The sequence below is a fragment of the Polistes fuscatus genome, unplaced genomic scaffold (genome assembly GCF_010416935.1).
Source record: "Polistes fuscatus isolate 324 unplaced genomic scaffold, CU_Pfus_HIC Scaffold3, whole genome shotgun sequence".
Taxonomy (NCBI): Eukaryota; Metazoa; Arthropoda; class Insecta; order Hymenoptera; family Vespidae; genus Polistes; species Polistes fuscatus.
The window spans coordinates 1,238,404-1,265,481 of record NW_025113107.1 but is presented as its reverse complement, the minus strand read 5'-3'; the positions used below and the strand labels follow the sequence as shown (position 1 = coordinate 1,265,481).

The window sequence follows — 27,078 nt, the reverse complement described above, 5'->3', positions numbered from 1 at the left end:
AATGGCAAAATCGTTTCATGAGTTATTACATCGAAACGTGTCGCGCTTAAAGAAACGAAGGACGACGGAAAGGCAAGAAAAGAAGAAAAAAAATAGAGAAAGAAATAAAGAAACAAAAAAAAACCAAAAAGAGGTCAAGGAATTTCGAAAGAAAAGGGAAAGAAGGGTCCGGCGTTATTTTCAGATCGATTTAATTGATCGAACTATCAAACTATTACTTTATTTATATCTTTCCTCCGAACAACGAGAAAGTTTACAACGAGATTCATATATATATCAATTACAAAGTAATAAAACGCTAGGACGTGTATATATATATTTCGGGTTCTGTTTCGTCTAAGAGAGAAAGAATTTTAATTGCATCGTAAACGTACTTTGTCCCGTCGTAGTCGTACTCGTCGTCGTTGTCCTGTGGAACGCTAGAAACGACGGACAACGAGGAACGATGAGAAGGCTGTTAGAGGTTGGAGTTATAACAAGGGAGGAAGAGGGGCAGGAGGGGGTGTAGGGGGGGAACATGAAGGACGAGTCGACGTTCATAAGGGAATAGTGTCGAGAAGCAGCAGAATCAGTATTGTCGACCTCTGTGTTCGCACACGTGACCTCTTCGCACGGAGTACCGTATGCGATGAAGCACGCAATAAACCGACAGAGAGATGAATAGATAGATAGATAGAGATAAAGAGAAAGAGAGAGGAATAAAGAGAAAGAGAGAGAGAGAGAGAGAGAGTGTGAATTTACAAAAAAAAAAGTTCTATTTATGATGCCATCAATATTCAATCTCTCCAGAGACGAGCAAATATGTGATTCTAATTCATTGCCAATATGTTCGCGCATCCCTTGTTCGATCTTGTCAATCCGAACGACACGTTATCCCTCTTTTTCTCTTTTATGCAAACGACAGCGACACCGTTACAAATTTCAATCCGTGTTGCTGCTAATCGATCATTCTCAATAGACCGAACATTGTTTTTTTTTTTCAAAACCATTTATTCGAAGCTTTTCTTATTTACTGAAGGTTTCACAACTGGGTAGGAAGGTTGGGGGAAGAGAATTTAAAATCTATAAAATATTACATAAATTATTATACATAAAATAATTGTATATATATTTGTTCTTGATAAAACGTTTCATCGATATTATATCGATATTTAATATCTTTACAAATACATTTCTTACGACGTTGTCACGTGAATTCTATCAGTCAATAACGAATCGTACGATAATTACAAAATGACATTCGCGAGATATATCGAATCTTTGAACCGAATGAAATTTTGTTAAAGTTTAATCCTCGTTATTTACGTTAACATGTAACATTAAAAGAGTTGATATTACTACACTTGTAGAGATTTTATTTTACATTTATACACGCGTATACACAAAGTTATTGCCATCGAAATATTCCGAAAATGACGGAAAATCAAGCGTAATCTTCGAGGCGAACAACTTGACGATAATAGAACGTAGTTGAATTTCCATCACTCTCTCTCTCTCTCTCTCTCTCTCTTTCATTCTGAAAAACGACATTCCATCACGGTGATGGAATTTTGCTCTTTCTCGATATTTTTTAAAAAGATAACACAGCATATACTACGTACCAGCAGAGCTCGTTTTTAATTACACATACGATACGAATTGTTAGTGACTGTAAAAACTCTCTGAAGGGAAAAAAAGAAAGAAAAAGTGAGAAGAAGGTAAAAGTCTTTCTGTACCAATTGTAAACGTACTATTATACTACTCCAAGAATAAGCTACCTATTTGTGAGATCTGTCGTGAAAGTAAGAAGAAAAAGAAGATGAATCAAGAAATGTAACTATACTGCTAAGTAGATAAAAGAAAAAGAAAATAAGACGGAAAGAATAAAAAAGAAAGAAAGAAAGAAAGAAAGAGACAGAGTAAGTTAATAAGATAAAAAAAGGAAAAACTAAAAAGGAATAAGGAAACGCGGAGAAGGAGGAGGGCTTCTGTCAAGGCGAATTATCAGTAGGCAAAAATTTCAAAAATCTCTTAAACAAGCTACAAGAGTAAAGGAAAGAAAAAATAAAGAAGAAAGAGTGAGAAAGAAAGATCGAGTTAGTAAAAGAAGGATGTCCGTAAATGGAGGGGTGTCATTAAGACGCTACGAAGGAAGAAAGGGAATCAAAAAAGAAAGAAAAGAAAAATAGAATGCGAGCAGTACCATGTTAGCTGTCGCTCCGAGAATCTTCCTGTTCACGCTCGGATCTGCTGTACTCTTCTCCTCTTCTCTTTTTATTCCTCCTCCTCCTCCTCCAACTCCTCCCCTTCTTCTTCTTCTTCTTCTTCTCGTCTTTTGCTTCTTCTCTCCGTTCCTTTCCCTTTGGCACTTGGTACAGCTTCCACTAATGGCCGAGATCAACGACGAGAACGAGTACGACGAACCGCGTCGTCAACGACACGAACCAAGAGAAGAGGTGAAGAAGTAGGGAGAAGGAGGTAATAACTGTACTCCGGAGGCACGTTTTACTCTTGGAAACCGGGCGTCGCGAGATAGAACGTTAAGCTGACTACTCTCTCTCTACACACGCGGATTATTCTGATGTAATTTGAAAAATACTCACATACATATATACATACATATATTTACATATGTATATTTCGCGATCGATGTTGCTCGTTCGCCGTGAGAACGTATACTGACTTTGCCAACAGCTAACACTCATTGACGTACCGCCTACACGATATGTATGTTTACCAATACGGAATTTATATAAATATATGACAGTTCTCCTTGAATCGTTCGCGAGTTTGTGTTTTTAACTTATTACAAAATTTGTTTATCTGACATTTGTATTAGTATCGGTAAAACAATGTATCTATCCATTTATCTGTCTACCTAGTCATACCTTATCTAGTCATCCGCATTAAACGAATGACTTTAAATCGTGAAACCAAGCGAGCGTGCGAGTACGATACTCTAGTTTCCTTTACTTCGAACGTATTTCTACCAATATTCTCCTTCTCTTTCTTTTTCTTCGGCTTCTTTTCCTACTCTTTTTTTCCTCCTTATTCTTCTTTCTTTCTTTTCTCTTTCAGTTTAAAAAGAGGTATATATTCGAGAGTATATATCCACTCGAACGGACACTTTTCCGATTCGTAACTGATTGTAAGTTAAATTCTTCAAACCGATTCGTTCTTTATTTCTTTCTTTCTTTCTTTACTCTAATCCGAATATCTCGATACTGAAATTTCTGCTCAAACATTTTTCTAAGCGTCGTATTTTTCTTACCCCCCTCCCCGCCCCCATTGTAAACAATCTTCGAAATGTAAACCGTGAAAACGCGTATCGTTAATTTTCATACCAAACGATTTGAATATCCTTTATTCAAATTCGTCTCGAAAAATAAAATCGTCTACATGGTGGAAATGCGTATTTTAAATCGCGCAGAAAATAAGGAAAAGAAATGACTAAGAAAAATTGTTCTTTTCTCCTTGCGAATGGGGATGGGAGGGAGGAAGATATATTTTCCTCGTTGAATAAATTATGCTTTTGATTTTTCTCACAAACGTTTTATATTTTGATAATATATGTATGTACGTCCTTCGGTGCTAGAATATCAGGACGAAAAGGTAAAACTTATTTTCGAAATTACTACCTCGTGTATCACAAATGCAAACTAAAAAAAAAAGAAAAATCTTTACCTTAACAACGATACTAAATAATACGAATTTAATTATAATAATTCATTCTCTCGAATAAATCGTCCGATAAAAATCTTTCGAGTATAAAGTCCGATAAATTATTTTTTGTTCTTCTTTTAATAAAACAGCAAACCGCGTCATCGTAAAAGTAAATAACATTATTCTCATAAATTTTGTCAAAGGATATTTAATGCTAATTCATTTTTACGATAAAAAAGAAGAAGAGAACAATAATGTTACTCCGATAGTCATACCGGAAACCTTAAGTTTTACCACGGTATATTGGAAGGATTATTTTTTTTATTTCTATTATTCAGTCAGTAGAAAAACTTGAAAGTTGAAATACCTAAAGCGAACGCTCCTTTACAAAAATTCCTTTCAGATTTCAACCCACGCGTAGGTAGGTAGGTAAGGTATATATCAAACGAGGTCAGAAGAATTTACGACTACGATCCACGATCCAGGAAGGAATCTTCCTCCCACCCCGTCGACCAGTTTTCATCGGCGATCAAAGCGAACGATCATCAAAACCCTTTCCCGTTTTCTTTTTGACTATCTGTAAACATCCCTCACCTTTTTCCCCACCTACTTCTCCCATCTGTTTTTGGTTATTAAAATATTGATTATTTCTTTTCAACTATTGTATAACGATTGAACAAGATTCGTTGAAGAAAACATACTAATCTTTGCAACAAGTCCAAGTATTTTTCACTCTCTTCCCCCGCCAGCCCAAAAAAACGAGCAAAAAATAAAATCATCGTTAAAAATCTTTTTAAAATAGAGACAAAAATTCGTCATTCCTTTCATTTAATCGTTCTTTTCAGCGAATTCTTATTCTTGATGTTTTGCTGAAAGCTGCTTGCATTAGGATAGATAAGAAGAAAGAGAAATGAGTTAAACGAAAAAAACAAAAAAAAAAAAACAAAAAAGGAAGAGAAAAATGGGAAAATACAATGAAAAGCAGAGATTTTTTTGAAATTAATCCGCAGCATCTACGAGTGGAGTCCTCTAAAATTTATATATATTTCTCTTCTCATTCTCCGTTTAAAAGATGCACGGATGCACGTTCGCGCGCGCGCGTTGGCGCGGAACGCATCATGTCTGACGCGTGGCTAACGACGATGCTAAGAGGTTTAATTAGTCAACAAGAGTACGTTATATCCAACAAAGCTTCTCTCTCTCTCTCTCTCTCTTTCTAACATTTCGAGCTTTCCTTTGCAGTGTCCTACTGTTATCCTGTTATCCGTTGAAATGAACGTATTCACCGAGACGCAATCCACATAGACGTCGTCATCTTTGTGTCGACGACGTTTTAGATCCTCTTTTTACTCGGATTCGCGAAAGTGCAATTTCATAATTTTAAATATCATTACTATCGTCAATGTTTATGCCACTTTGATGTATTATACGAGAAACGTTATTAAATAAACGATTTATTATACACCCTTTCCGATTCTAATTACAACGTAAACAATAAAGAGAGAGATAAATATTGTGAAAAAATATTATATAAAAATTATAATATATTATAATTTTGAATCTAATTAATCGAATGATATAAAAGATATCACAAAAAGTAAATTACACCACCCTCGTTTTCAATCGAATAACTTATTTCCTAATTGCATTAACGTTTTAATAGAAAATTTTCTATTACGATGAAAATATCTAACGACGGGGTAGAAGAATTCTTTTATCGCGAATGAAATAACATTTCCGAGAGACATTAAGAGGAAAATAAAAGAATAGAAAAGAAATCGTAGGATTTCCAAAGGTATTAGACCGCAGGCGAGGAGCCAAGCCACGCTCTCGCAATCGTTTTGGGTCCTTCGACAACGACGACAACGACGACTACGACAACGACGACTACGACGAGGATGAGGATGAGGACGAGGACGAGGACGAGGACGATCAGGTCACGAATGATACGTTTTTGCGGATGTGTCTCTCTACTTCGAGATGACCGAATGCAATCGATCGTTTGTGCTTAAGTGCAACGTTGTGGATAGATACCACGATAGAAACGTTTCAGAATTCAAAGTCTATGGGCAATGGGTATGTGTTTCTGTGCATAAGCATTTATGTATGCAGATATATATACGTATGTGAAAAAGAGAAGGAAGATCATTACCATATTCATTATTTTACTCCACAAAGTATAGTGTAAAAGTACATGTTTCACTAATTAACTACGTAATAAAATACTTCCTTTCTTTTTGCAGTATTCGAACGAATATTTTTAAAACATAAAAGCAAAAGAAATAAGATTACGAAGATTATGTTATAAACACGGGCAAAAGGATACACCACCGGTGTTTTTTCTCTAATGAGATCTTAACGAAGTTTACGAGTTATATCAGAAAGTAAGTATTTCGACGAGAAGAAGATTCGTTATTATATAATTTTACCACGTATTATATTTTATCGTGATATAATTTTAATCGAATTAAATAATATTACGAAACTTTTGGAATGCGTATAATTAGTATAATTAAACCGAGATGTTAAATAAATGTAAATTATTTTTCGATATTAATAAAATAACGTTCGTGCTAATTGAAAACTAAGTTAGTAGTTAATAATAATTAAATAATATAAAATGTGTATAGTATCGATGATATCGACCCGTAAAATAAAGAAATTATAAAGCTTGCGCTCTCTCTCTCTCTCTCTCTCTCTCTCTCTCTCTGATTTTCTCTTTTTATCTACAAAGCGAGATAAAGTTACGAGTATATATATATCGAGAGAAGAGAGTAAACGAGGAAAAAGCACGCTGTCGCTTGTCAAACTTCGTTATAACGGTAGGGAGCGTGCCTAATTATGTGACACACAGTATGTTCGTTTGCTCGTTTGTTCTCTGGCTCGTTGCTTCTAGCGTTCTATGTCTGACGGACTACATCTCCTTTCTCTTTTATCCGTCTTTCTTCCTTTTCCAACAGTCTTTCTCTAACTACCCACAGAAGTAAACATCTTCTATCTTTTTCCACGAAAAGGAGAGGGAGAGGGAGGAGAGTGGGAGAGAGAGAGAGAAAAGGAATCTCCTCCAGAGGCTTTCCTCGTAAACTACGACCCGGCTCTGCTCGCTATTATCGTGAAGATTAAATTGTTGTGCAACGGTGAGCTTTTCATCTTCAAAGGGCACTCGTCTGTTTGATGTGGCCAACCGTACATACCCGACCCGATTGCAGACCCCCCTCCCCATCCCATCCCACCCCATACCCCCCAACGCGGCCCGTTGTCAAGTTAAACAGAAAAAACTTTACGATAGAGTAGAACGGAAAAGGAAAAGGCTGATAGTGGGGCTAGGGGTTGGGGAAGGGAAGAAGGTTTATAGGAAGAGTAGAGGAAACGAGTGAAAAGACGGATGCTGATGCTACTTCTTCGTAAATAACTGCTTCATCGGTTTCCTCTTCCTTTCTTGTCGGATGTCGAACATATTTACCTTTGTGTCGTTAAACTCTAACCGACTATAGTTGTTATTACGATACGTACTTAACCAGGAATATTAGTTAATTAAATACGATTAGGTTGACACATTTGATCGTTTTAATTAGTACGATGAATTGAATCGAAGTCATTAGAAAGAGAAAGAGATAAAGAGAGACAGAGAGAGAGACAGAGTAAGGGTTTAGAAATTCTCGAACGAATCGAAAAAAGAAGAAAAATAGTTGATGTTTAGCCGTTTGTAATAGCTTATCTTTTCTCTCTCTTTCTCTCTTGGTACTGTATGCTTGAAGAAGACTCCATCGTTTCGTCTATCCCTAGCACGATTTTTCAAATAGCCGGATTTGTCAATGTCGACTCGTCGTCGACGTGACGCATGGCTCGTTCGATTGTCTCTGTTTGGATCGTCGGGATTCGACGCGACGATAAATCCTGAACTATGACTCTTCTTTGATGTATATATGTATATATGTATATATGTATATTCGTATATATATATAAAAAATATAATATATATATATATATATATTGTGAACAATATTTAACGCTCGCACATCGCCATGTTCAGACCGTGCGATATCATAAAAATCCTTCTTCCATCGCTACCGCGATTTTCCAGCTTTATATTTCGTTATTCCGCTTCGCTTTTTAATCGATTTACGGGCATCCTCGAGAGCTCATATAAATCTGTCATTTAAATAAAAAAAAAGAGGAGAAAAGGATAGAGCTTACCAGATATCAAAGTTGCAATCAATTCGAGATCCGAGATACGATCAAAAATGAATAAGTCGCTATTCTACTACTTCTACTACTAATACTATTATCCTTGTAAGATAAAAAATATATTCGAATCTACAAATCTACAAATAATTTTATATGAAATATAATAAGAGAAAGGTGGAGGACAAAAATGGACAATACGAGAATCGATTGTATCGGTCATTCTTTTACGCTTCAACGGGAAAAAAATTGATTCTGAAATCGATAGCATTTCATTAATTATTCTAATAAAATCAAATTCGAATTTGCGATTCTAACTTATACCATTTTTCCCTTCTATCCATGATTTGTCTCTCTCTCCCTTTCTCTCTCTGTTTTTTTTCTATCTTCTTTTTATCGAGAACGATAGTTGTTGGAAGCCATAGCACGAAATAAATGCTTTTAAAATCTCTATTCGTGCGTGTGCAAATGTACGAATAACGTTATTATCTCATTCGAATGTCGTTCGAAAATATTCGACTTTTTTCTTTTTTTATTTCTTTTTTATTTTTTCCATATCGCCCAAGGAAAATTCATTTATTTTTTTTTCAATTATTTTTGTCTCTACCGGTGATAAAGTGTTCTATTAACAGGCAATAATTAAATATCAATATTTAAAGTGTCGAGATGAACGAGAGATAAGAATTCGCGATAAACGGCGTGATATAATAATTTTACTAAAATTGATTAGAAAGAAAAAGGGCTTATTATTAGTGTCATACTTTCGAACGTTAATTACGTTATCTCAAAACGACGACAGATTTACGTCGTCAGCTAACCTCAAAAAAGAGCACTCTTTTTATAAACTATTTTAAAAAGCCTAAATGCGAGATGAATAAACGAAACGAACCGGTGTCGTCCTCGATTTATACCGAGGGTATAAAATAAAAGCGGAGAAAAATTATTCATCGAACCACGCGCTTTCATTTCATATTTTCCGTTCGCCGGAAGAAGAACGTGAAGAAAAAAGGAAGAGAAGAAAGAAGAGGAAGAGGAGGAAAAACTAGAAGATGAGGAGACAAGGGTGCTGATCGTCCGGTAGCATCGAATTCTTGGGAAATCTGATAGGAACGAGGCCGTGTATTTTCTATCCCATTCTATCATTCTATCTCATTTTCTCACCCTCTCTCTCTCTCTCTCTTTCTCTCTCACTATCACGGATAACGAAGGCATTGTCCTATTTCACCTGCGAGCGTTCGAATTTCCCCTAGAAATGACATAATTGTCGTTATTAAACTTTGTCTATAATCGTAGGAATAAAACCTTGGGTAGTAATGGGGCCTCCGGTAAATTACTTACCGAGCACCATGCAAAGTAAGAGAGAAGAAAAGAAAAAGATAAAGAGGAAGGAGGAGTAGACAGAACGGAAAGAAGAAGTAGAAGAAGAAAAAGAAAATGAAAGGGTGGTGGGTGGAGGGATAGAGTCATGTGCGAAGTTAACGTCGTAAAGCATAACCTCACAACAATGGCGTCCTCTCTCGATCTGCCGAGACACGAAGTGGTATATCTCTGTCTCTTTTATCGTGACTCCCGTTTTCGTAAGATTTTCCTAGGGCTTTTCTTCTCATGTACCTTCTTCCTCGACCCACTTATCGTTACGATAACTCGCCGGGAGCTTAGTATAACTCAAATCCGATCCATATTATCAAGTCCATGGGCGCAAGTGGATAATACTGTTATGTGGTGCGCACTGAATGATATTATGAGTGGCAAGCAACCCGTGCTTGGGAATTACGGTGAATAGATCGAACCGGTTCAATGGATTACTCGTAGCATAACCTTTATCTATGGATATCATTTATCTATCATCGTTAAATTTATACTCATAAAAAATATAAATGTTACATTTATTTCATCTTGACACTCTCTCTCTCTCTCTCGTATTCTGTTATTATCTTTTATCCTGCCTGCTTTCTTCGTGACATATATATATAGATATCTTTTTTCTTTTCATGTCACCATACCTTTTCTATAACGATTCACGATAAAATTCATTTTTTAAGATGACGGTTATTTTTGTACAAAGTATACCGACAGGTATGGCTGTTAATTATTAGTTCAAGAGCATCTGGGATGGGAGTGAGTGGTAGTAGTAGTAGATCGTGGAAAGAAAGTAACGGGAAGAAAACCCGACCCTCGCGCTTCCGCGCGTTCGAGTGTTTGCGAACGTTTTTGATGAACGTCGCAAAACCGATTCGATGGTGGTATTCAACGAACTAAGACAGTCAGAGCTTCTATTCAGAGTGAAAAGACTTTCATCAAGTTCGTAATATCGACGGGGGGTCTAATTCAAACGGCAAACAAATTGAAACACCGAAGAAGAGTCGAAAGCCCAAATAATCCAGGAGAATCGAGAAATGTGCCATTTACTATGGGGGGAAGGAGACGGGGAAGGGGAAAGGGGCAGAGGCTCTCTTCTTTTTTCTCCCCAATCACCTTTTCGAACCATCTCTTGCACCATTTCCCTGTAACACGTTTAACGACATTTCACCGATCTCCGTTTAGTTTCTATCATAAAACACCGACCACTTTTAAAATTTTTATTCCCGAACGTTTTGGCCTTTTATATATACATATTTATATTTAAACGAACATAACGAACGAACTAATAAAATAACGAAATGTTTGAAGAAAAATAAGTTGGGCGTATTTTTATATACGGTTATATTTTAGTTCTAGCTAATTCAATACGACGACGAGAAAAAACATAATTTTTCTACGTTTCAGCACTCGAGAACACCACTAATGACAGGAACGGAGTATAATTTATATTTTACTTTGGTACAAATTAACAACGATATGAAAAAAGTTTTTTCTCGATGACCAGCCTGAAAAATGTTTCACTCGCGTTTGCGAACCTATTTATGAGATACTCGTAAACGCGAAAATATGAAATGAGAATTAGGGAGATAGAAAGAGAAAAAAAAAAGAAGAAAAAAAAAGTCAGAGAGTCTCGAAGAACTTTATTATAGTTAATTATAATTATACGAAGATCTTATTTTCCCCTCTTTTCTCTCACTCTCGCAGGGATGAAGGTAACATCACCGGTTAAGTTTTTCTACGACGTTCCTGGTTAACCTACGTCGAGTTTCTTAATTAAGAGTATTACGTTAACATGCGAGATAATTCCTTTGTACGGACGTTTATGATAACAACCAAGGCAACGACGTATTATAAATCTCGCAAGGATGCCGAGCGATACGCCACTCTCGTCGTCGTTTCTCCTTTAAAATATCCCTCCCCCTCTTCTCCCTTCTTTCCCTCTTCAGCCTTCCTCTCCACCCCCGTTTCTTTATTTTCTTCATTCTTATTCATTCTTTCTAATCTTCCTTTTGTATACCTTTACCTATTTCCATTCAAGTTAATTATCAATTAGAATATTATGGGTTTAACGCGCTCGACGATATTACATTAACATTTCAATGACATTATTACGTGGCATATTTTTGATCTCGAATAATATCATATTATTTTTCATTTGTATGATAATTATTTCTAATCGGTTATTCCCGATCTTAAATCTCTGACGCATTCATTCATTCATTTATTCTAAATGGAAGGATCGTACTCGGAGATACACCTACGTTGAAATCTCGCCTCTCTTCAGCATGCTTCTTATATATTATATCCGATATAATTTCTTACTCTTTGAATGTTGATGAGTATTAAGTATTAAAGAAAGAATAATTTACAAATTAATTTCAACGAGACCACCATCATCTAAGAGACATAAATTACGAAAGAAGATGATAATAATAATAAGAAATATAAAGGAAACGCGTAGGGGAAATATGAATTATGAAAAACTAAAATGAGAATAAACATACGAGAGTATACTAACTTTCTTTTTCTTGGTAACACACAATAATAGTAACCCCATCCCATGAACGATGAAGATTATTCGAATGAAAAATTGCCTTCTCTTTTTCTTCAATGTTTGTCTCCCACGTTCGTTATTTTATTATTCACAATTACACGGATACGTTTATCCTATTCTCTTATATAGTTCTCATAATTCTTATTAAGATGCGTTACGGGAAACCATCATTCTTCGGTATATAATCTTCCGACGTGTTCAAGAAGAACCAAGGTGGTGCTTGATCAAATCCCCTTTTTCGAGAATGACGAGAAGAGTCCGAGAAGAGAAAGCGTGTAAAAAAAAAGAGACAGAGAGAGAGAGAGAGAGAGAAAAAAAAAAAGAAAGCGGCTTAAGAGGCTTAACGCTGGACCGACCCATCGACGACGTGAGGACTTTTTTTTATCATCATCCTCATCTCCTGCCTTCTTCTTCTTCTTCTTCTTTGCCACCGTACTTAACTGCGAACGAGATCGACCATTGTGGAAGATTTTCAACGAAACTTCAAAACTTTCTGACGTACAAAGTTGATCGTCGTTCTCTTTTGTCTATAGTATAGTACCCATTTGTGCTTTTTGTATTCTCAATTTTGAAGAAACCTAAGAAGAGTCTCTCTCTCTCTCTCTTCTCTAGCGCTGATTAAAAATACTTGAATAATCGTCTAATAAAAAAAATAGGGGAGATTTGGATATGAAATTGCATCTTTGGTTGGATGGAAGATTGTCATAGTTGAACGCATAATACTACAGACGTTTACGATTACGCGTAAAAATATTGTATAATTTTTTTGACGTGAGATGATATCGTAAAACTTTAAATGTTCCTTCCGTCTATTCTTCTTCTTATTATTATTTATTTTTTTTTGTTTTGTTTTTTATATTACGCAAGAGTAAAAATAAAATGACACAGACAGGCTCATCACTGAATTACTCGACGAACGAAACGTTTCGCATAACTTTTTATACCATCTTCTACTTCTACTTCTTCTTCTTATTCTTTCATTTTGTTTCTCGATTTCATTTTTCTTTTCTTTTTTTTTTGTCACGCGCGTTTAAACGACGTATATTTATATTATAAGATATAAATCATTGACCGTGGAATAATTCTCTGGTGTTGCTCGCGAGTTATCGAGCCGTTCGTTATATGCGAAGACGTTTTCCATCGAGAGACGGGCGTAAAATTTCTCTACCCTCTTGAAAGTTAAAGCAACGTGCAAGCGAATTTGCGCGCGAGCGTTGAAATACGCAAGGAGTTCTCTCTTTACGAGACTACGGCAAAGGTATAGTCTCCTTTGGTTTATGTGTAAATATGCAAAATACGCTTACGTTGTGTTGTACACTTTCTCTCCCTATCTCTTTCTTTCTCTCTCTCTCTTTCTCTATAAATGTGTCTGCGTATGTGTGCAAATAGCCACGGACATGGGTACATTACTAGACAAAAGTTAGGACTACGTCTCATGAGTATACAAATATTTGCCGAGTATCTCGATTTATTCATATATACGCGCATATTTCATTCATCGGTTATAGAACCCGATGAGTTAACAAAGTAATTATATATATAATATTATATTGATTAATATTACAATTTGTAATTATTATCAATGTTGAAATTCTCGAGCAAATATGCTTCGTCTATTATTATAATATTATTATTATTATTATTATTATTATTATTATTATTATTATTATTATTATTATTATGATCATTATCGTTATTCATTGTACATTAATTTATATCTCCATCGAAATCCTTTGATATAACAATTTATGATACAATTTATAAAAAAAAAATAAATGGTATTGGATCTTCAGTATATCTTTTATCAGAAAGATATTACAAACGCATCGATTTATAAATAATTAAATAAATAAATAAATGAGACACACAACCAATGAAAAATAACGTATAATAACTTTTCTAATGAAACGGATAAGAATTTCCCTTTCGATGTTCAATACAATCCTATTTTCAAGCAATTGATGTAAAAAATTGACATGCTAATTCCTTCTTCGAAACAGTCATGGAACTTTTGTTATTAAGTGTATGTACACGAATGATCGAGGTTACGATGCGTAGGCGGTATGTTCACGCGTGTCACACGTACGCATATACAACACGACCATACTCGAGAGGAGGACGTTCTCGTATACTTTCCTTTTCTTTTTTCTTTCTTCTTCTTTTGCTTTCGCACGTGAGGCGTTCTCAGGGTAAAGAAAATACGATAGATAAAAAGAGAAAGAAAAAATGAAAGAAGGAAGAAAGAAAAAAGAAAAGAAAGAAAGAAGAGGAACGTGGGTGAATCGTGGGTGGTGTTTAGGTGCACCGTTCGTAATTACTCTTCGAGTCGCAGAAGACTCTATCGGACCGATGGTGTAAAATTACCAGGAGAAGGACGAAGAAACCCCCCGAAGTTGTTAAAGAAACAACACCGAGAAGAAAAAAAGATTGAGACGAGGCAAGACCAGAGAGAAAGAGAAAGAAAAAGAAGGTGGAGTCCATAGGTGGAATTTATAATGACGTAGAAAGAAGGACTCGCAAGCTTCTTCGATACGATAATTTACATATGCCTAGCGATGAAGATTCGCGATAAATCCATATTCAACATGAATATTATAATATTTGAATCTTTCACGTGGAATTCTTAATCGACGAACGTTCTGGTAATAATTCAAAAGGGGAATAATAATTAAACTTTCGTGAAAAAGTTTTTCTATATATTTGTTATATATTCTCGCCTATATTATGGTGATATATATTATTGAATATTTTATGATCAAGTGGTGATACTTCTAGTAATTGTTTTTAATAATCACATTTATCGTTGATACGTTTTTTATCATCTTAAATATAATATTCACGATTTTTATCCACATAATTGCAATAATATTAATTTATGAAATATATTTTTTCTATCTAACGTTCAATTTTTTTAACAATAACATCGACAGATAAAAAACGTATAAATATTTCAATATGATTTTTATTATCAGTCTTTGCGAACTTTAATTTCAGAGATATTTTATTTTATTTAAGAGAGAGAGATGTTTTATTTGATGTACCAACCTATATAATTTCATTAAAGAAGTGTATTGAGATGGTAACCTACATTAATTCCAGGAATTTACGCCAGCCACTCGACTTGCCAAAGAAGAAACATTTCTTGTTATGAATAAAAATACATAAAATCATTCAAGGACCATATATTCGAAACCAGAAATCGTAGTCGAAAAATTGAAAAAACGTTATTTTTAATGATGAAAACGTTCTATTTTAATCTACGTCCTTCGATACTATCGATATTTCGTAAACAAGTAAACAGTTATATAAATCTATTCAATGACAAATGATTTATCCTAAATAAAATGAGAATAGAAAATATAAAATTTGTCTACAAATAAAAACAAATATACCTTTAAGTAAATTAATCAAGCGATCGAATAAATGCATTTTTTATTAGAAATATTCATAGATAATAATATTTCCAACGTTCTAATCATATTTGTTAAATATCGAAAAATAATAGACAAAAGAATATTACAAGCGTATATAAAGAATTTCTTTTCATTAATGGCGGGGGGGGGGTGAAGTTGGTTATACACATCGTTTCTGCTTTTCGTATGGTAGCACGAATGACGTGAAAAGAAACCGGGAATGAAGAAAGGAGATAGGGAAAGAAAAAAGTAGATGGAAAAGACAACGCAGCGAGCAACGAGAGCAGAAGAGCAAGAAGAACAAGAAGAACAAGAACAAGAAGAAGAATAATAAAAAAAAGAAAAAAAAAACTAAACTTCGTGACGTTCCACGTTGCAGACAACTTTTACGATGTACTATATGACGAGGTAACTGGGGCATTTCCCGAGGTAAACGCGCTCGAGTTCGCATATTCGCTTTCCTTTACTTCGCTCGCTTGCTACGAAGCGATGTGTATGTACACCCCCTTTCCTCTTTCTACATTTATATGTATGTATATACACATATACGTCTACTTTTGAATCTATTTCTATGTGAACTTAGGTACCCAACGTACTAATACACGTACGTGTATGCCACCCCCGTCGAGTAATTTGTCCGCATGACCAACCTAAAGCTTTTCAAACGTCTCCTTCTCATATTTAAGCAAACGTTTTTTCCCATTTGCCACAATTATTTTTATAAATCTTTCGGTAGGATTACATAACGTTATAACATTATAACATTCGAAATGAATTGATATCAAATTAATTTTATCATTCTAATTTGAAATCTAAAGTTAAGTTTTATTTATCCACATTTTTACGTTAATTTTTTACGTGTACTTTTTCCTCGTTTAATTCTTTTTGATCTTTTTTTTTTTAATGTTTTTACATTATCCTTTAATCTTTCAAAGAGAAAATTATCCAATCAGTAGTACAATATTATTTAATCCCATACGTTAATCTCTTCACGCAAACTCTTTACAGTACGGTTAATAAAAAGAAGAAAAATGAGTCACTCGATGTGGTTTTACTTACGACAGGATGTAATGAAATATCCAATGGTAATGGAGGACCCCATTCGACATAACACAATTCGACATATTATCCTCTAGGCGCTTTTTACAGAAACGTAAACGATCGTAGTAGAAACTAACGCGAAATGTATATATATATATACCTCGATGTAAAAGTATAAATGCGCGAACATACTGTATGCGTAAACGTGTGTGTGTGTATTGATGAAATTGAACGAGTCTCGAAAGAAACTTTTCCAGTACTTTACTCGATCGTTCAACGATAGATGAATTAAAACGATAATTTGATTGCCTAACGAACCGAAACGAATCTATTGTTAAACCTTCTTTTTTTTACTGTTAACCTTAGTTAACAATTAACCATTTCTTTTCTAAATTGAATAAAATTCTTTCCTAACCGAAAAAAGATAATTAATTCGAATGCCAGAAAAGTGAAAAAAAAAAATAAAAAACAAAAACAAAAAGAAAACCTTATATTTAAGACCAAAAAGTTTTGCAACTTTTCGATTCTCCGAGAGAGAATGTATTTTCAACTTTATCCAAGAGAAGATATAAATTGTCGAAGTAAACGTTATCGACGAGGGTTTGTTGTTTGACAGACACTAACAATAACGAACTGTCCGATTTTATCTATCTCTTATTCTCTTATTAATTTTTTTCTTTTATCAAAAAGAACTTGAAGAAGGTACATCGATTAAAAAAGAAAAAGATAAAAACCACTTTCTCTATTACACGTTGTTTTCGTCTTGGCAATGATCAAAGAAGTTATGTATTCTTTAAAATAAGAAAGTTCGTAGAAAAATGGCTATTAAAACGAACCCCCCTTCTCCTCCCCCCTTTCCACTTAAAGTATCGGTTAAAGTTACCATCGATATCTGCTGTCTCTCGACTGTTGAATCAAAATACAAAAGATAGAAAGTACAAAAGACGGGGTGATTATGAGACAGAAGTGTGTACGTAGTGATCTCTCTTTATTATCCTATCCCTTTTTCCCTTAACGAGACGACGCGTGTACGAGGGCGATAAACCGAGAGGAGAGGAATTTCTTCGTGTCGTGTAATTAGTTTCGTGCGAGTCTGGGTGAGATAAAAGAGAAGGTAGGAAGGTAGATAGATAGGTAAAGACCGATATTGAAACACGATTACTCGACAACGCAACAACCGGTTTTGTAACTTTATTTTATATATCCTTTTTAAAATGATCGAGTTAAATGCTAAATTTCAATCGGTTATCGTCACTACTGAATCTTCGTCGTCGGTAAGATTCAAATTTTCAATCGTTTCAATCGAAAATAGATTTATCTGTCTGTGCAAATGAGAATATATTCTTTTATATAGTTAATTATTTTATTCACGGATCACAGTAGTAGTTCTTCTCGGCATCGTGGAAAATAAAACTTGGTAGAGGAACTACGAATTATACTAGTAAAGATATAATTTTTAGATACAAAAATAGAAAACAAAATTACAATTAACTTATATTACATCATATAAATAATATTAATATTGGATAGTTAATATATTTTACAAATGTAAAATCACATTTATCTCGAGATTTTAAATATGCTCAAATTTCTGATTATATCTTTTTTTATTTTTTCCGCGAAATGTTTTTTTACGAAAGTTAAGTTCCAGTTGTGGATATTATTACGATGAACAAAAAAATAAAAAAGAATATTACAATAGACTTTGGCCACTATCGAAATAAACGGCACAATTATGAATTTTTGGGGAACACAACATTTCGTCACTTAGCAACAATATGAACAAAGTATAGTTGAAGGTAAGCGAATATCGTCTAAAAACTTTACAAAAATGAACATATCAGAAAATAGAACAAAAATATGTTTTTTCTTTCATAGAATTGAGATTGTTTTTGTATGCTTTTTATGGGGGATAGAATTTTAAAAATTCTAAAAAAGATTATTATTATCGTCGTCTTGGCAAAATATGTGGTCAACGTGATAAAAGAGATAAATTGTCACAAGAGAAATATATACGATATAAAGCGTAAAGCAGGGACTAGTGCGATCTCTCTAAATCTTTATATCCTCAGAATGGTTTTACAATTTCACCCACATCAACAACGATAAATCACGAATCCGTCTAACGGCCAGTGCACCCTGGCCACGTAAAAGTGGAAAAATCCGAGCTAGAATGTTGTCGTCGGACAAGGAAAGCTCGTGGACTTTCGACGAATGTTAGGGAAGTGGAGGTGAGGGTTGGATACATTCCTTTTCTCGCTTATCATCGGGATATCCACAAAAATATTCTACGGTTGACGATTCAACAAAAATTTCGCCAAATATTATTCTCTCTCTCTCTCTCTCTCCTTTTACATTTTCCTACCTCAACCTAAACTTCACGAATTAAAACGTTAACTTCATCGAAATATAAACGATAACACGTGGATAAATATTTCAAGAAATAAAAAGTAGAATTATTTTCGATCTTTCGATATTTCTATTATCGTGTTGTCACGAGATAAATGAAAAATCTCTGCAAAACAAATTTCAATCAACTTTTCAATAAGGATTCCTTAAGAAAAAAAAAAAGAAAGCGTATAACTTTTTTCTCCCTTCTTTTTTCTTTTTCTTTTTTAAATCGCTACATTAACGAGATCACGTCCTATGAAAATAATAATAATAATAATTAAAAAAAAAAAGAAGAAAAAAATAAAAAAAAAGAAGAAAAAACAACAACAAGAAGAAATATCGAAGAAGCGACGGGTGACACCTTTCATCCGGATGTTTTCAATTTCTTTCGCTTGGAACAAACAACTTGCTTGCTCGAACGAGCGTAAGCGAGGTATTGGCGTCGCCTCATTAACGCTTTAAAAGAAATAAGCGCTCGGGTACTTTATTTCTCCCACTCCCTTTTCACCGGCCGTTTTCATGGAAATTCCTGGTCTCTCTCTCTCTCGCTCTCTCTCTCTCTTTCTTATTCTCATTCTCATTCTCATTCTCTCGTCACACCCCATCGGCAACAGAATAAACGTGATGATGTTAGTGTTGGTGTTGGTGGTGGTGGTGCTGCTGCTGATGTTGGTATTGGTGCTGGTGTTGGTGTTGGTATTGGTGTTGATGTTGGTGCTGGTGGTGGTGGTAACGTTGGCCGGATTTTGTAAAAATTACAGCGCAACATAAATCTCGAGCTCGCAACCAACCCCAGGATATCTTTCCCTTCTACTCTTAATTACGACTTTTTTTTCTCGCAGCTACGCCCATTACGCCCGGCCATTAAGTCCGTCAAGTTAAGTAGCAACGTGATACCCAACGTGGACCCTGCTCTTTACACTGATATACGCGTTAAATATACGGAGGGGGGTAGGTTCGTTCCTCCAAAATATTGCGTCTTTTTTCGCTACTATTATCATCACCACCACCACCACCACCACCACCACCATCATCATCCAACCACCATCAACCCAACAACCACTCTTTGTACGGCTACGAAAGTATTTTCGAGCAAAATATGAAACGTTACTACTACTACTGCTACGACTACTATTACTGGCACGAGTAAAATCTCTGCCTCTCTATTTTTTTTCCTCTCTCTCTCTCTCTTTTGTGAAATGAATCCTTTCCGATGTCTAACTATTACAACAACGTTCGCCGATTTTTTATTTTTTCTCCCCTTCCCAATCCTACTCTTTTTATTTCGTCGAAAAACAAAACGGGAGGAGAGGGAAATGTAACAAAAAAAAATAAAAGAAAAAACGAAACGGTCACGATATCGAATTCGTTTTTGAATCGTCACCGGGACGAAATACTATTTTTTTCGATTCTCTTTTTGTTTTTTTCTTTTTTTTTTTTTTTTAGTTGATTATTTGCTCTTCTTTTTATTCGATTCTTTTTCGATAAAATAGACGTACCCTCAAAAAGAGAATGAGAAAGAAAAGGGTACCACAAAATGACGTCAAAGCCTATCGACCGTGTTACCTACCAACCATCATCCACCTGACAAATTACATTATAAGCTGCTCCAAAGGCAACAATTCACGTCCAGTGATGGTCGTTCGAGCGTGTATCGACGCGCGTTGACTGGATATCACGCTTGCTAATATATTAATATTACGTGCCACAACTGTCCCTATAGTTAATATAGATTTGACAAATATTAATGATAAAAACGATCGTTGAATAAAAACTATTTTATAACCGGACTAATAAAATTTTTCTCAAATAATTAACGCACAAATTCAATATAAATTCGAATAAAAATTATTATCGAACGATATAACAAACACGTTGCTAATGTAATACAAATCTGTATAAAGATAAATACATACAATTTTTGTTGGATTTAAACATGTATTCCTCGCACAAAACACATATGTATCCTATCTATTTATCTGAGAAACAACGATTAATTATCTCAGAAGAGTAATACTAATATTCGTATAAATAAAAATGTCAACGGTCACTCCGGTGTATAAGGTAAGAAAACAATGAATGAATGAATGAATGAAAGAAAAAAAGGAAAAAATTAGTAAAGAAATAAAGAAAGAAAGAGTAAGGATTAGAAGAAGAGAGGTTTTTTTCGTCTCGTTTCTCATCTTCCACTTCCAACCTTTCTAGTCTCAGCTTCTCTTGACTCACGCTCTTTTCTTTCTCTCTCTTTTTCTCTGTTTTCCGAGCACTTTTACTCTTCCACTCGGGGGTGTCCTTTCCGCGCCACTTCAGTACCCCGTTCGTCGGCTCCGTGGGGCGAACTTAATTATATTTTATTGCAGCTTCGTCGCGCTTATTTAAATTTAAATCATGTTCTCTTCCTTTCTTTATCTTTCTCTCTCTCTTTCTTTTTTTTCTCTAGCTTTTTTACTTTTAAAACCAAACCTACTGCTGCAAGGTGAATATTCTAACGATGCAACGGGAGAGTCACCCTCCGACGTTCTTCTGTGGTTAACTGCCGCTTTCTCTTTTTCCTACTTTCTTTTACCCTCTGCCAAAGCAAAAGAAAAGAAAAAGAAAAAAAAGGTGAACGTAATAAAGAAACTGAACGAAAAGGTGAGAAAGTAAAATGATAAGTCGTGCGTTAACTGCTTTTATTATAAATGAGACTCGTACTACGTAACGTACCTTTTATTTTAAGACCAAGAAAGACGATTAATGAAAATACGACTTGCATTTTCTGTATTTAAGAAAAAGAGAGAGAGCGAGAGAGAAAGAGAGAGAGAGAGAGACAGGAAAGTGCAAAATGGAAATAACTAGAAACGAGTCGAGGAAGGAGGAGGAGGAGGAGAAGGTAACACTACGAGAAAATTTCCATGGAATGGAACTTGAAAATTACGTTGATGGGTTTTCCGCTAAAGCCGTGCTAATGTTCAGTGATATTAGTATCATTTAATTTTCCAGAGAGTATACTATTTTAAAACGATACATGCGCGCGCATCGTTATAAAATAAATAAATAAAACATCGTGATTGGAAATTATTTTCGACTTGAAGAGATTAAAAGTTAGAGAAGAAAAAGAAGAGAAAAGAAAAAAACAGAAAATAGAAATCCAATTTAAACGCATTTTTTTTATTGGTGTGGGGGAGGAGGTGGGAACACTCTGACACGCGGAATAATAAATTAACAATGATCGTATCGATCGAGATCAACGATGGTGATTGGATTGGTTGGTTGGTTGGTCGTTTCTATCGACATAAATGAACAAAAATTTATTTCGCTTTTGGGGCAAGGAAAAAAAAATAAGATAACATTTGACGAGAATATTTCAATATAAAACGCACACGGGATCCACGCGATTCACGGTCTACGAAAGTAGGAATATAAGGGGAAAGGGAGAGGAAAAGGCGTTGGTTGTGTCGAGGGTGGAACGTTTTAACAAGGCACAGAGGGATGGGGACGGGGGAAGGGCTGGCGTCCACGTTGGACGACCGCGTGTGGTTAACCGTCGTTTTTCCCTTCCCTCCCCACTCCTCTTCTCAAAAGCACGGAGTTCTCTTCGTTCTGTCCCACACACACATACACACAAAGAAAGGAAAAGAGGGAAGAGAAGAAGGGGAAAAAAAGATAAACGGATGCTCGCCAAAGAGACGACGGTAAAAAGTCGCGAGTCACCAGGAGAGAAAAAGAGTTCGCTATCTGAAAGTAACGAGCCCTTTTTTAAAAACGAAACTACGTTATGGTTTTCCTAACGCAAGACTATAAAGATTAATTAAACAAATTTTCTTGGTTTACCATATAAATTCGACATTATTTAACATATTTTTCTTTATAAAATATTTTAATCTTAATTTTGTTCGTAAGCAATAATATTAAATACGATTGTAATTTGTTATCGGATAAATGGATAAAAAGAGAAAAAAAACAAGATAGGATATACGTTTTTATAGTTTTAAGTATATCGCGTTCTAATCTTATAACTAAGAAGATATACAAAGTTTTATCCTATTTAATTACTCGAATCCTTCATTATATCCGTTTCTACGTTAACGGTAAATGAATATTATTTATTATACAGAAATGCGTTATCTCGTATATACGTATCCGCGCGTCTAGATGTAATATTTATTTTTTGACGTTGAATGGTGTGGCGTCGGCGACGATGCCGAGACTATTAAAATTACACCCAGGCAAAAGGGAAAGAGAGAAAAAGAAAAAAGAGGATGAGATATATATATGCACGAAGAAAAAGGGATGTGTATCATCGAGGGAGAAACGAAACGAGCCTTTTGCTCGTCGTTGCAACTGAGTACGAGAGAACGAGAACGAGAATCAGACTATAATAAGAGAGAAAGAGAAAGATATATATATATAGAAGGAAAATAGGGAACAGATCCCTTAAGAGATCCGAACAAATGGAAGTATAACAACATTAGTAACTGGAGTAAGAACTGAAAACGAGGAAGGTGCATGTATTACGAAAGCAACTCGTAACAACCGGGCAAATAGACGGGAGAAGAGTTTCGGGTAAGCGCGAATACATTTATTTATGCCAGTACGCGACGACAAGTTTCCTTCTTATGCAAATAATAAACGTAAAAACGTTAATGACATCTGCGATGATATTATAGAAACCGGCTGGACCGAAGAGACTTTTGATACAGATCAATTCATTTCAATTGTGACTGAACTACGATTAAATTCGTATAGATGAGAAAATGTAAAAAGAAAAGAAAAGGGATTAAAAAATGTATAAAGCGCAGCAAAGATTGCAACTTCCGCGGATGTGAATTTATTACGGAAAGATTATTCGCGAAAAAAGAAAGCAAGCAAGCAAACAAGAAAGCTTACAATTTAAACGGCTCGGAAAAGGGTAAAACGGTAGTGCATGCAGGGTGGTGCTGGTGGTGGTGCTGGTGGTGCTGGCATGCTAGATGCTAAAAGAAGAGCAGACAAGAAAGGGAGAAAGGGGGATAGTGGGGAGGAAAAGAAGTAAAAAAAAAAGAGTAAGGTTCTTAAGAAGTCTCTCAAGCCCCACGATGATATTTCAACGAACGTTGTCCGAGTTGTGTTGTCGCCTTCTCGCTGCTTTACGATGAAGAAAGCACGTCTCTTTTCGTCTTTTCCCCTCACCCTTCCCCCCTCTCTCTCTCTCTTTATCTTTTATCACTCAACATTCGTCGTGGGTACCGTTATTCGACTAAATCGTCCACCAGTAATTTTCTAACTATGTTTCACCGAAGATAGTACTATTATTACTCATCGCTTTCATGTACTTTGTTCGCTAAAGAGCAAATTATTTTTTTTTGTACCAAAAAGAAAATGTGACATTTCTGTTTGCACGTACTACTACATTCTCCAGCGTCGCTTCGTGTAGTTGGCAAATGTTTATTATAAAAACATTAGTTATATGAATATTCTCTCTCTCTCTCTTTCTCTCTCTCTCTCTCTCTCTCTCTCTCTCTTATAAGTATTCAACGTTTACCTATCTAATATGTATTACAAGGAGGATATTTAACGTATTCGTCGCCGGAAGAAAAATTTTCTAAGCTTATAAAAATCGTTAACATACGATTATACTCGTAGTTTCTTAGTTTTCTTTATCGTTATCGTGATAGGACACAGAGGTGATCGACGATGTGATCGATTAAAAGGATAAGGTCGTCTCGATAGCATTTTTTTATTTCGTTTTTTTTTTTTTTGTTGTTTCCTATGGAAAATTGCACGCACAGCGCATATAAACCGTTCGAGCGTATTAAACACCGTGACACGACCATCAATTTACCGTAACTCCTTCTTTCACATTCCCCCTCCCTCCCTCCTCCTTAACCATCCTGCTGGTCCCCCCTTCCCTTCCCCCTTTGCACGATCCTTCCTTCTTCCTACCGCAAATCGCTCGATACTACGCTAGCGTAGTAAACGAGAAGTAGTAGCGTACTACGATAGAGAACCCAACCTTCTGCTCCACTTACCACGATTTTCCTTTTATCGATTACACACGAGCCGTCATACCTAATTTGTAAATCAATTTTATCGTCCTTCTCTTTCTCTCCGGACTAAATCACTTTATTATATATTGAATCGGGTCATTCGATTATATACGCCCGAACCGAAAGGAACGAACGTCCAACCTTTCTTCTCCGTCGTCGTCGTTCGAATTAATTTCAATCGCATTACAGCGATGAAAATCCTTCTTCGTGCTTATCCAATTGAAATTCTATCAGAATTTCTTTAAAAAAAAAAAAGAAAATTATATCGCGATAATTTTTCTTTTATTAGATTTATCCGTTTTTCATTAATGTCATCGCGCAGAGAAGTATAATGGAATTCGGTGTTATTTATTAACGTTAATGTATATATTCGTGTGAAGTGTTGCATAATTAAATCAGAAAATCAATTCTTTCTTTCTTTCTTTCTTGTGTTTTTTATTTTCTTTCTTTCCATCTTATCGTCCCATTCATCTACTTTCCTTCTTTCCTTCTTTCCTTATATATACCAACAGAAAAATAAAGTGTCTTCCTAATTTGTAAGATTCTCTTGACTATCATTTTTTTTTTACGATCTGACCTACTTTAACAAATTAATTGGATTCTCTAGATACGTATATGTCAGCATTAAATTGTACAATTCGGTTAAATCGTCGAACACCTATAAGTTTTATGTAAAATAACTAGACGTTTGGGTTGGAAAACATATAAAAAGAATTTTATTATTTTCTAAAATTACTATAAATTCATAGGGTTCACGAGGTTTAAATATACATTCACAAGAGATGAATAGTTAAAGTATGAAATTGAAATTTGATCCATCTTTAAAGTATGCTTACATTTTCTACAACAATGCTCGTAGTTATCCGTTCTTATATTTTCCTCTACTTTTCTATACTTCTATTAGTGCTTTTCTAACGGATCAAATTTCAATTTCATACCTTAACTACTTGCCTTTCGTATATAATATATTATATTTGTATATAGATATTTCCTGTAGATATATATGTATATTATTCGTATGTACAAACGTGAAGGAGTAGTATAAGGCGTCACCTCAAATTCTCTTAGTCGTTAATTAAAAGTGTATCGGCTGCGTGTTAGGGAGGTAAACTACCTAATGACGATAATTATGTAACGACCGGTTGCGGGTAAAGGAGCAACACCATATATTGTTCGTAACTCGAGACTTGCGTTAGATCGGCTACGTAAAAGGTAATTCCAAAGTGATTGTGAACGGAAAGCAGGAACAAGATGATAGTAAAATTGAATACGGGAAGTAATCAAATCAAATTGTCAGGAAAAATAAAATGTTAGGATAAAAATTTATTCTTATTTTTAATATTGTTCGAACACACAAAAAAAAAAGAAAAAAAAAGAAGAAAAGTTAGAGAAGAATAAATATTTTTTTTTTATAATAATAAACCAATAAGATTAGAGATTGTAATAAATATAAATGAAATTGATTGATGTAAGGTATCGATTAAAAACTTTCTTCTAGGAAGTTCTTATCCTAATTAGATATACATAAAAATTTAACTATAATAATTAATAATCAATAGTTATCAATTCATCAATAGTTTTCAAATATCATTCATATCAGTTCATTTTCATCGTAAAAGGATATCCTCTTAAACCTGTCTAACTTATCAGCAAATATCTTTACTTTTTATTTACTAACGCCATCCCACTCCACCTTTCCCGATGAAAGCATATAAATATTTACACAGAAACGTTATTTAATATACGCTTATCTAGCTAGATAAATATCTGGTGTTGTCGTACTAAACATATATATATATATATCCTTACTTTAACGCTTATCAATCACAGTTATCGAGCTTACTTTATTTTAATACTTTGCCATTATTTATTTTACATTAAACAAACGTGTATCGAGTTGCATCGGAATCGTTTAATCAAATAACGAGACGAGTATGATAAAGAAAACAAGGAAGAGAGAGAGAAAGAGATAGATGGAAAGAAAGAAAATTAAAAAAAAAAAAAAAATAAGAAGAAGAAGAAGAAGAAGAAGAAAGGCCGGTATATTCATTAACGATAGCGATGCATGCGGATTATATTCTTTTTTCTTTCCTTTTTTTTTCTTTTTTGCACAATCCTGTCTACGGGACAGGCTTTATACATAATATAGCGACTAGGATCGTTATAGGATTCATTCTCACGCTGGCGGATGTTGAAAAGCCATGCATGCGACGGCAAGTGATGGTGGTGGTGGGTCGGCCATCGTACATTCCTCGTCATAGTGCTTGTTCACTCACATCAGAGAGGTATAAGCGTTCGAATTTCCGCGTTCCGTCGCGAAACTCGACGGTTCTATGGTTTCTCTGTCTTTCTCACTTTTTCACTATCTATCCATCTCTTTCTACCTTTTGAGCGAACCGCTTGTAAGGATACGTCCTGTCCGAAAAATTTGCTTGCCTTTTATGTGTAGGGAGAAAAAAAAAAATAAATAAAATAAAATGTA

The 27,078-nt window shown here is 34.9% G+C and overlaps 1 protein-coding gene across 3 annotated transcripts in view; it reads right to left on the bottom strand.

Moving 5' to 3' along the window:
* LOC122520021 (MOXD1 homolog 2) overlaps window positions 1–27,078 on the bottom strand; it is a 180,565-nt gene that overhangs the window by 129,076 nt on the left and 24,411 nt on the right. Inside the window, exon 1 of one of the 3 annotated variants that reach the window (XM_043639904.1) lies at window positions 2,183–2,519. The exons of the other annotated variants lie outside the window; for them this stretch is intronic. The gene's annotated coding sequence lies outside the window, so the exon portion shown is untranslated. Of the gene's footprint in view, window positions 1–2,182; window positions 2,520–27,078 lie in introns of those variants that run through there. 3 annotated transcript variants of the gene reach the window in all.